An 8,026-nucleotide genomic window follows, 5' to 3' on the forward strand; every position below is an offset into this window, starting at 1 on the left:
TCCTTGACCCATTGATGTTTCAGGTGGGCATTATTCAGTTTCCATGAGTTTGTGGGTTTTCTATAATTTTTGTTGTTATTGAGTTCTAATTTTAAGGCATGGTGGTCTGATAAGATACAGGAGGTTATTCCAATTTTTTTGTATCTGTTGAGATTTGTTTTGTGTCCAAGCATGTGGTCAATTTTTGAGAAGGTTCCATGGGGTGCTGAGAAGAAGGTATATTCTTTTGTGTTAGGATGGAATATTCTGTAGATATCTATTAGGTCCATTTGAGTCATAACATCTGTTAGGTCCTTTATTTCTTTGTTAAGTTTCAGTCTGGTAGATCTATCTTTTGGTGAGAGTGGTGTGTTAAAATCTCCCACTACTAATGTGTGGGGTTTGATGTGCGTTTTAAACTTTAGTAGTGTTTCTTTTATGAATGTGGGTGCTTTTGTATTTGGAGCATAAATGTTTAGAATCGAGACTTCATCTTGGTGGATTTTTCCCGTGATGAATATGTAATGTCCATCCTGGTCTCTTTTGATTGATTTTAGTTTGAAGTCTATTTTATTAGATATTAGGATAGCTACACCAGCTTGTTTCTTAGGTCCATTTGCTTGGAAAACCTTTTCCCAGCCCTTTACTCGGAGGTGGTGTCTGTCTTTGGAGTTAAGGTGTGTTTCTTGTATGCAGCATATGGATGGGTCCTGTTTTCTTATCCATTCTGTTAGCCTGTGTCTTTTTATAGGTGAGTTGAGACCATTGATATTGATGGATATTAATGACCAGTGATTGTTAATTCCTGTTATTTTTTTGGTTGTGTTGTGTTGTCCTTCTGTGGTGTATGTTGGTGTAGGATTATCTATTGCTTGATTTTTCATGGATGTGTTTAGCTTCTTTGGGTTGAATTTTCCCTTCTAGTGCTTTCTGTAGGGCTGGGTTTGTGGACAGGTATTGATTAAATCTGGTTTTATCCTGGAATATTTTGTTTACTCCGCCTATGGTGATTGAGAGTTTTGCTGGGTATAATAGTCTGGGTTGGCATCCGTGGTCTCTTAGTGTCTGCATGAGGTTTGTCCATGATCTTCTAGCTTTCATAGTCTCTATTGAGTAGTCTGGTGTTATTCTGATGGGTTTGCCTTTATATGTTACTTGGTCCTTTTCCTTTGCAGCTCTTAATATTTTTTCTTTATTCTGTGTGTTTAGTGTTTTGATTATTATGTGGCGAGGGGACTTTTTTTTTGGATCCAGCCTATTCGGTGTTCTGTAAGCTTCTTGTATCTTCATAGGTATTTCTTTCTTTAGGTTAGGAAAGTTTTCTTCTATGATTTTGTTGAATATATTTTCTGTGCCTTTGAGTTGGTATTCTTCTCCTTCTTCTATCCCTATTATTCTTAGGTTTGGTCTTTTCATGGTGTCCCAAATTTCCTGGACGTTTTGTGTTAGGACTTTTTTGTCTTTATTGTTTTCTTTGACTGACGAATCTATTTTCTCTATCATGTCTTCAGCGTCAGAGATTCTCTGTTCCATTTCTTGCAATCGGTTGGTTATGCTTGTTTCTGTAGTTCCTGTTCGTTTTGTCAGGGTTTCTATTTCCAGCATTCCCTCAGCATGTGTTTTCTTTATTGTCTCAAATTCATTTTTCAGATCTTGGAATGTTTCTTTCATCTGTTTAATTGCTTTTTCTTGGCTTGATTTGATTTCTTCCCATTTTTTGTTCGTTTTTTCTTCCATTTCTTTAAGGGAGTTTTTTATTTCCTCTTTAATGGAGTTTTTCATTTCCTCTTTAAGGGAAGTTTTTATTTCCTCTTTAAGGGAGTTTTTTATTTCCTCTTTAAGGAAAGTTTTTATTTCCTCTTTAAGGTAGTTTTTCAATTCCTCTTTAAGGAAAGTTTTTATTTCCTCATTGAGGGAATGTTTTATTTCTTCTTTAAGGGCCTCTATCATCTTCTTAATGTCATTTTTAGGGTTGATTTCTTCTGTTTCTTCTGTCATGGTATGTTTAGGTCTTGCAGGTGTAGAATCACTAGGTTCTGATGTTGCCATATAGGTCTTTATGTTGTTGCCTGTATTTTTGCACTGGCGTCTACTCATCTCTTCCTCTGTGAGGTGCAGGTGGTGTCTGTGTCTGAGAGTGCCTCTCTTGTTCTAATTTTTAGTCTTGGTTTAGTAGTGGTTCTTGGTTAAATTGGTGCTATTGGGCTATTTCTTCAGGGGCAGCTGATTTCGATCGGTGAATTATATACTTATGATTCTGGTGATCTGGTTTGGTGTCTGGGTAGCGCCTTCTTCTGTGTTCCCAGGTCACGTTTTGTTCATTTGTCAACTCCTCAGCTGATCTTGATTCCTCAGACTTTAAGCTGTAGGCATCTGAATCCTCTCCCAGATGGGTTTCAGCTGAGCAGGGTAGTCTCACCAACACCTCCAAATTGTTGGGTTTCACAGGATCAGCAGCTGGGCCCTGGGTTGTTCTCAGACGGAGTGTTCAGATTCGTTCTGGTTCTGACCCACCAAGATAGCTTCTTCCCCAGATGTTGGGGTTAGGGGCGTCCCTGTTCCAAGCTGCGTCTGCTTGTCTCCGTCCCTGGGCCTGTTTACCTCTGCAGTCCGCCACCGGGCCTGTATGTCCCTGTCAGCTGCCGCTGGGCCTGTCTGCCTCTGGAGGCCGCCACCGAGCCTGAATGTCTCTGCAGGCTGCAGCCGGGACTGAATGTCCCTGTCGGCCGCTGCCGCCGGGCCCGTTTACCTCAGCGGGCCGCTGCTGGGCCTGTCTACCTCCACAGGCCGCCGCCACCGGCCTACCTGCGTCTGCTTGTCTCTGCCGCTGGGCCTGTCTACCCCTGTGGGCCGCCGCTGGGCCTAAATGTCTCTGCCGGCTGCCGCCGGGCCTGAATGTCCCTGTCGGCCGCTGCTGCCGGGTCCGTTTACCTCAGCAGGCCGCCGCTGGGCCCGTCTACCTCTGTGGGCTGCCGCTGGGCCTGAATGTCTCTGCCGGCTGCCGCCGGGTCTGAGTATCCCTGTCGGCTGCCACCGCTGGGCCCGTCTACCTCTACGGGCCCCCGCCGCAGGCCTACCTGCGTCTGCTTGTCTCTGCCGCCGGGCCTGTCTACCTCTGTGGGCCGCCGCTGGGCCTGAATGTCTCTGCCGGCTGCCGCCGGGCCTGAATATCCCTGTCGGCCGCTGCCGTCGGGCCCGTTTACCTCAGAGGGCTGCTGCTGGGCCCGTCTACCTCCACAGGCCCTGTTGGGAGACTTTTAATGACTGTTTCTATTTCCTTAGGGGTTACTGGTCTATTGAAATTGTTTATCTGGTCTTGATTTACCTTTGGCATGTAGTATCTATCCAGAAAAATGTCCATTTCTTTTAGATTTTCCAATTGTGTGGAGTACAGGTTTTTGAAGTATGACCTGATGATTCTCTGGATTTCCTCAGTGTCTGTTGTTATGTCCCCCCTTTCATTTCTAATTTTGTTAATTCTCTCTCTCTCTCTCTCTCTCTCTCTCTCTCTCTCTCTCTCTCTCTCTCTTTCTCTCTCTCTCTCTCTGCCTTTTGGTTATTTTGGATAGGGGTTAGTCTAGCTTGTTGATTTTTTTCAAAGAACCAACTCCTTGTTTCATTGATTCTTTGTACTGTTCTCTTTGTTTCTATTTCATTGATTTCAGCCCTCAATTTGATTATTTCCTGGTGTCTATTCCCCCTGGGTGAGTTTGTTTCTTTTTGTTCTAGAGCTTTCAGGTGTGCTGTTGAGTCATTAGTGTGAGATTTCTCCAACTTCTTTATGTGTGCATATAGTGCTTTGAATTTTCCTCTTAGCACTGCTTACATAGTGTCCCATAGGTTTGGGTATGTTGTACTTTCATTTTCATTGAATTCTAGGAAATCTTTAATTTCTTTCTTTATTTCTTCCTTGACCCATTGGTGCTTCAGGTGGGCATTATTCAGTTTCCATGAGATTATAAGCTTTCTATAGTTTTTGTTGTTGTTGAAATCTAACTTTAAGGCATGGTGGTCCAATAAAATACAGGAGGTTAATCCAATGTTTTTGTATCTGCTGAGATTTGATTTGTGACCGAGCATGTGGTCAATTTTCAAGAAGGTTCCATGGGGTGATGAGAAGAAGGTATATTCTTTTGTGTTAGAGTGGAATGTTCTGTAGATATCTATTAAGTCCATTTGAGTCATAACTTCTGTTAGGTCCTTTATTTCTCTGTTAAGTTTCAGTCTGGTAGATCTGTCCATTGGTGAGAGTGGTGTGTTGAAATCTCCTGCTACTAGTGTGTGGGGTTTGATGTGTGATTTAAGCTTTAGTAATTTTTTTGTTTTTTACAAATGTGGGTGCCTTTGTATTTGGGGCATAAATGTTCAGAATTGAGACTTCATTTTGGGGCATAAATGTTCAGAATTGAGACTTCATCTTGGTGGATTTTCCCTGTGATAAATATGTAATGCCCTTCCCGATCTCTTTTGATTGATTTTAGTTTGAAGTCTATTTTATTAGATATTAGGATAGCTACACCAGCTTGCTTCTTAAGTCCATTTGATTGGAAAGCCTTTTCACAGCCTCTTACTCTGAGGTAGTATCTGTCTTTGAAGTTTAGGTGTGTTTCTTGTATGCAGCAGAAGGATGGATCCTGTTTTCGTATCCATTCTGTTAGCCTGTGTCTTTTTATAGGTGAGTTGAGACCATTGATATTGATGGATATTAATAACATGACCAGTGATTGTTAATTCCTGTTATTTTTTGGTGGTAGTGTTGTGTTCCCCTTCTTTGGTATTTATTGATGTGGGATTATCTATTTCCTGAGTTTTCATGCATGTGTTTAATTTCCTTAGGTTGGATTTTTCCCTCTAGTGCTTTCTGTAGGGCTAGATTTGTGGATAGTTATTGTTAAATCTAGTTTTATCATGGAATATTTTGTTTACTCCATCTATGGTGATTGAGAATTTTGCTGGGTATAATAGTCTGGGTTGGCATCCATGGTCTCTTAGTGTCTGCATAACGTTTGTCCATGACCTTCTAGCTTTCATAGTCTCTATTGAGAAGTTTGGTGTTATTCTGATGGATCTGCCTTTATATGTTACTTGGCCTTTTTCCTTTGCAGCTCTTAATATTTTTCTTTGTTCTGTATTTTTAATGTTTTGATTATTATGTGGTGAGTTTTTTTTTTTTTTGATCCAGCCTATTTGGTGACCTATAAGCTTCTTGTATCTTCATAGGTATTTCTTTCTTTAGGTTGGGAACGTTTTCTTCTATAATTTTGTTGAATGTATTTTCTGTGCCTTTGAGTTGGTATTCTTTTTCTTCAATCCCTATTATTCTTAGGTTTGGTCTTTTCATGGTGTCCCAGATTTTCTGGATGTTTTGTGTTATGACTTTTTTGGCTTTCATGTTTTCTTTAACTGACGAATCTATTTCCTCTATTGTGTCATCCACACCAGAGATTCTCTCCTCTATCTCGAGTATTCTGTTGGTTATGCTTGCATCTGTAGTTCCTGTTCATTTACTCAGATTTTCCATTTCCAGCGTTGCCTTGGTTTGGGTCTTCTTCGTTGCTTCTATTTCAATTTTCAGGTTTTAAACTGTTTCCTTCACCTGTTTAATTGCTTTTTCTTGGGTTTCTTGGCTTTCTTTAAGGAATTTATTGATTTCTTCCAATTTTTTGTTTGTCTTTTCCTTGGTTTCTTTAAGGGAATTTTTCATTTCCTCTTTAAAGGCCTCTATTATCTTCATAGAATTATTTTTAAGGTTGCTTTCTTCTGCTTCTTCTACATTGTGATGTTCAGGTCTGAGGGTACAGCTCTTGGTCCAATCTGTGCTTGCTGTGTCTATGTCCAAGGCGGCCACTCTTGGACCAATCGGAACTCTTGGTCTAATTGGAGCTGGCGGAATCTGTGTCTCAGGGAGCTGCTCTTGGTCCAATCAGAGCTGGCAGATTCTGTGTCTTAGGGAACTGCTGACGTAACCGGGGGATGGGTGGGTTTGGTGTAGGGAGTGGGTCTTGTAGATTGAAGGGTCTGATGGGGGGTGTTGGTGTGGAGGCCTGCCTGCAGGGTAAATAAATTTTACCATGGAACAGCAAAAAGATATATATATGTGTGCTCACAGGCACGTGTGTGTGTGTGTGTGTGTGTGTGTGTGTGTGTGTGTGTGTGCTAGTGTGTATGCATGTGTGTGTGCATGTGCAGGCCAAAGGACAACATCAGGTGTCATTCCTCAGGTGCTGTCTGTCATGTTTTGTGAGTCTCTGGCTGACCTGGTACTGTTCAACTAGACCAGGCAGGCTGGCCAGCAAGCCCAAAGAATCCAGAAGACCTCCCCAGCACTGCGGTTATAAGCATGCACCACCAAGCATGGGATTTTTTTTTAATGAGGATTTTGGAAATTGAGCATGCTTACATGACAAGCACTTTATCCACTAAGCCATCTCTCTAGCCCATCAAAATAAAAAAATATTTTTAAGGCATCTTAGGATCTACTTCTGTGTGCTATCGTTAAACTTTGATACTGTTTCATTCATTAATGCCACTCTCCTAGAGGGGGACAGAATGTTTCATTATCATCAAATAACACATAAACCTTTTGGGTCCTGTATAAGAAAGAAACATAAAGGGAATGGAGAAATGAGATATTAGTGGAAGCCTTAATCAAAATGAAGGGAGCCTGAAAAGGCTATGTGGAAACCTGTGATTTCTAAGCCAAGACAAAACTCAGTTAGAGAGGGATCGTACCGCACAAGTGACATGAGAGGACATGGGGAGATAGTCAAGGTGAAAGCTGGCGTGGCTGTAGGCGGATTGGGGAAGGAAGAGGGTAGCTGGTAGTTAGACCAAACGAAGGATACGTGAAGAACGTTTATGGAAATCCACCAGTTTGTAAGCAAATTAAAATATTTTTAAAAGAAGAATTTAAACAGAAGTACCCTGGGAGGACAACTCTGCTCCCAGAAGACCTGGGCAGTTATAGAAAATCTCAATGCCTACCACGTGTTCTCTCCCTGTGAGTACTGGTCATGGAGGCCCGGGAGGCTCCCAAAATAACACAAGCTATTACCATTGCTCTTGGCTGCCCACCATAGCTAGATAGTAGGACTCTTGCTCAAGAGACCCTGACTTTGGACACAGTCATAAAGAAATCAATCTCACACTGACCAGGAACCCCTCCCCTGCTAACTAGCTTACATAAGGCCAGAAGTGCTTTACGGGCTTCTGCGGGGGGTGGGGGGGGGATTCATCAGTGTCTTACTCAGCATTGAACTCTGCAAGCTATGACACTGACCCGCTGGCAACATATGCCCATTGGTGTAGTTGTGGCATGACAGTTCTAAGGGTATCAAATGCTTTCTGATCGGATCGGGGGCTTGCTCAAGAGGAGGAATATCATACCCGGTCTTCTAAGCCAGGTCAGAAGCCCAAGGCTGAGGAGATCAGAGACCCTAAGGGGGACCCACTGCTGTGGTTTTGCTGAGTGGTCGTGTGGTCAAACTGCCTTCTAAATACTTGTGTTTACCCATAGATGTGTGCTGCTCTCAACTGTGGCAGAGAGGCTGCTTTTCGCTGCAGGGAGTTGTTAATGCGGAGACCTTTAGCTGGTCAAAAAGCCAAGCAGAAATCATTTCAAGTGTCCAGCTCTGGATAGGTTATCCAGTATCCACCTCCACTATCCAAGACTCAGAAGAGGGGAGGGAAGTATGTAAGAGCCAGTGGAGGAGAGGAGAGCTGTGAATGTCACCGGATGGGACATGCCTGTGCGTGCATCAGCTCACAGTAGCTGTGCTTTCCTACACAGAAGAGCTCTTGGTGGTTGATGGCTGATGAGAGAAGGTCACCGTCCTTTGGGGACATGGTCACTGGTAGATTGCTCATGTCCCCAAGGGATGTCCCCATACCCGTGTGCATATGGACAGCACTAACTGGACTCAGGGAATTAGAACAACAACCAAAGAGCGTGGGAGGGCAAGAGGAGTGGATGGATTTACGCATAAATGAGTGAATTTTCAAAGAATAGAGTTATTATTTGAAATATTAGTTGGTTGTATAAAGCAAT

Source organism: Peromyscus leucopus, chromosome 5 (genome assembly GCF_004664715.2).
Source record: "Peromyscus leucopus breed LL Stock chromosome 5, UCI_PerLeu_2.1, whole genome shotgun sequence".
NCBI classification, from domain to species: domain Eukaryota; kingdom Metazoa; phylum Chordata; class Mammalia; order Rodentia; family Cricetidae; genus Peromyscus; species Peromyscus leucopus.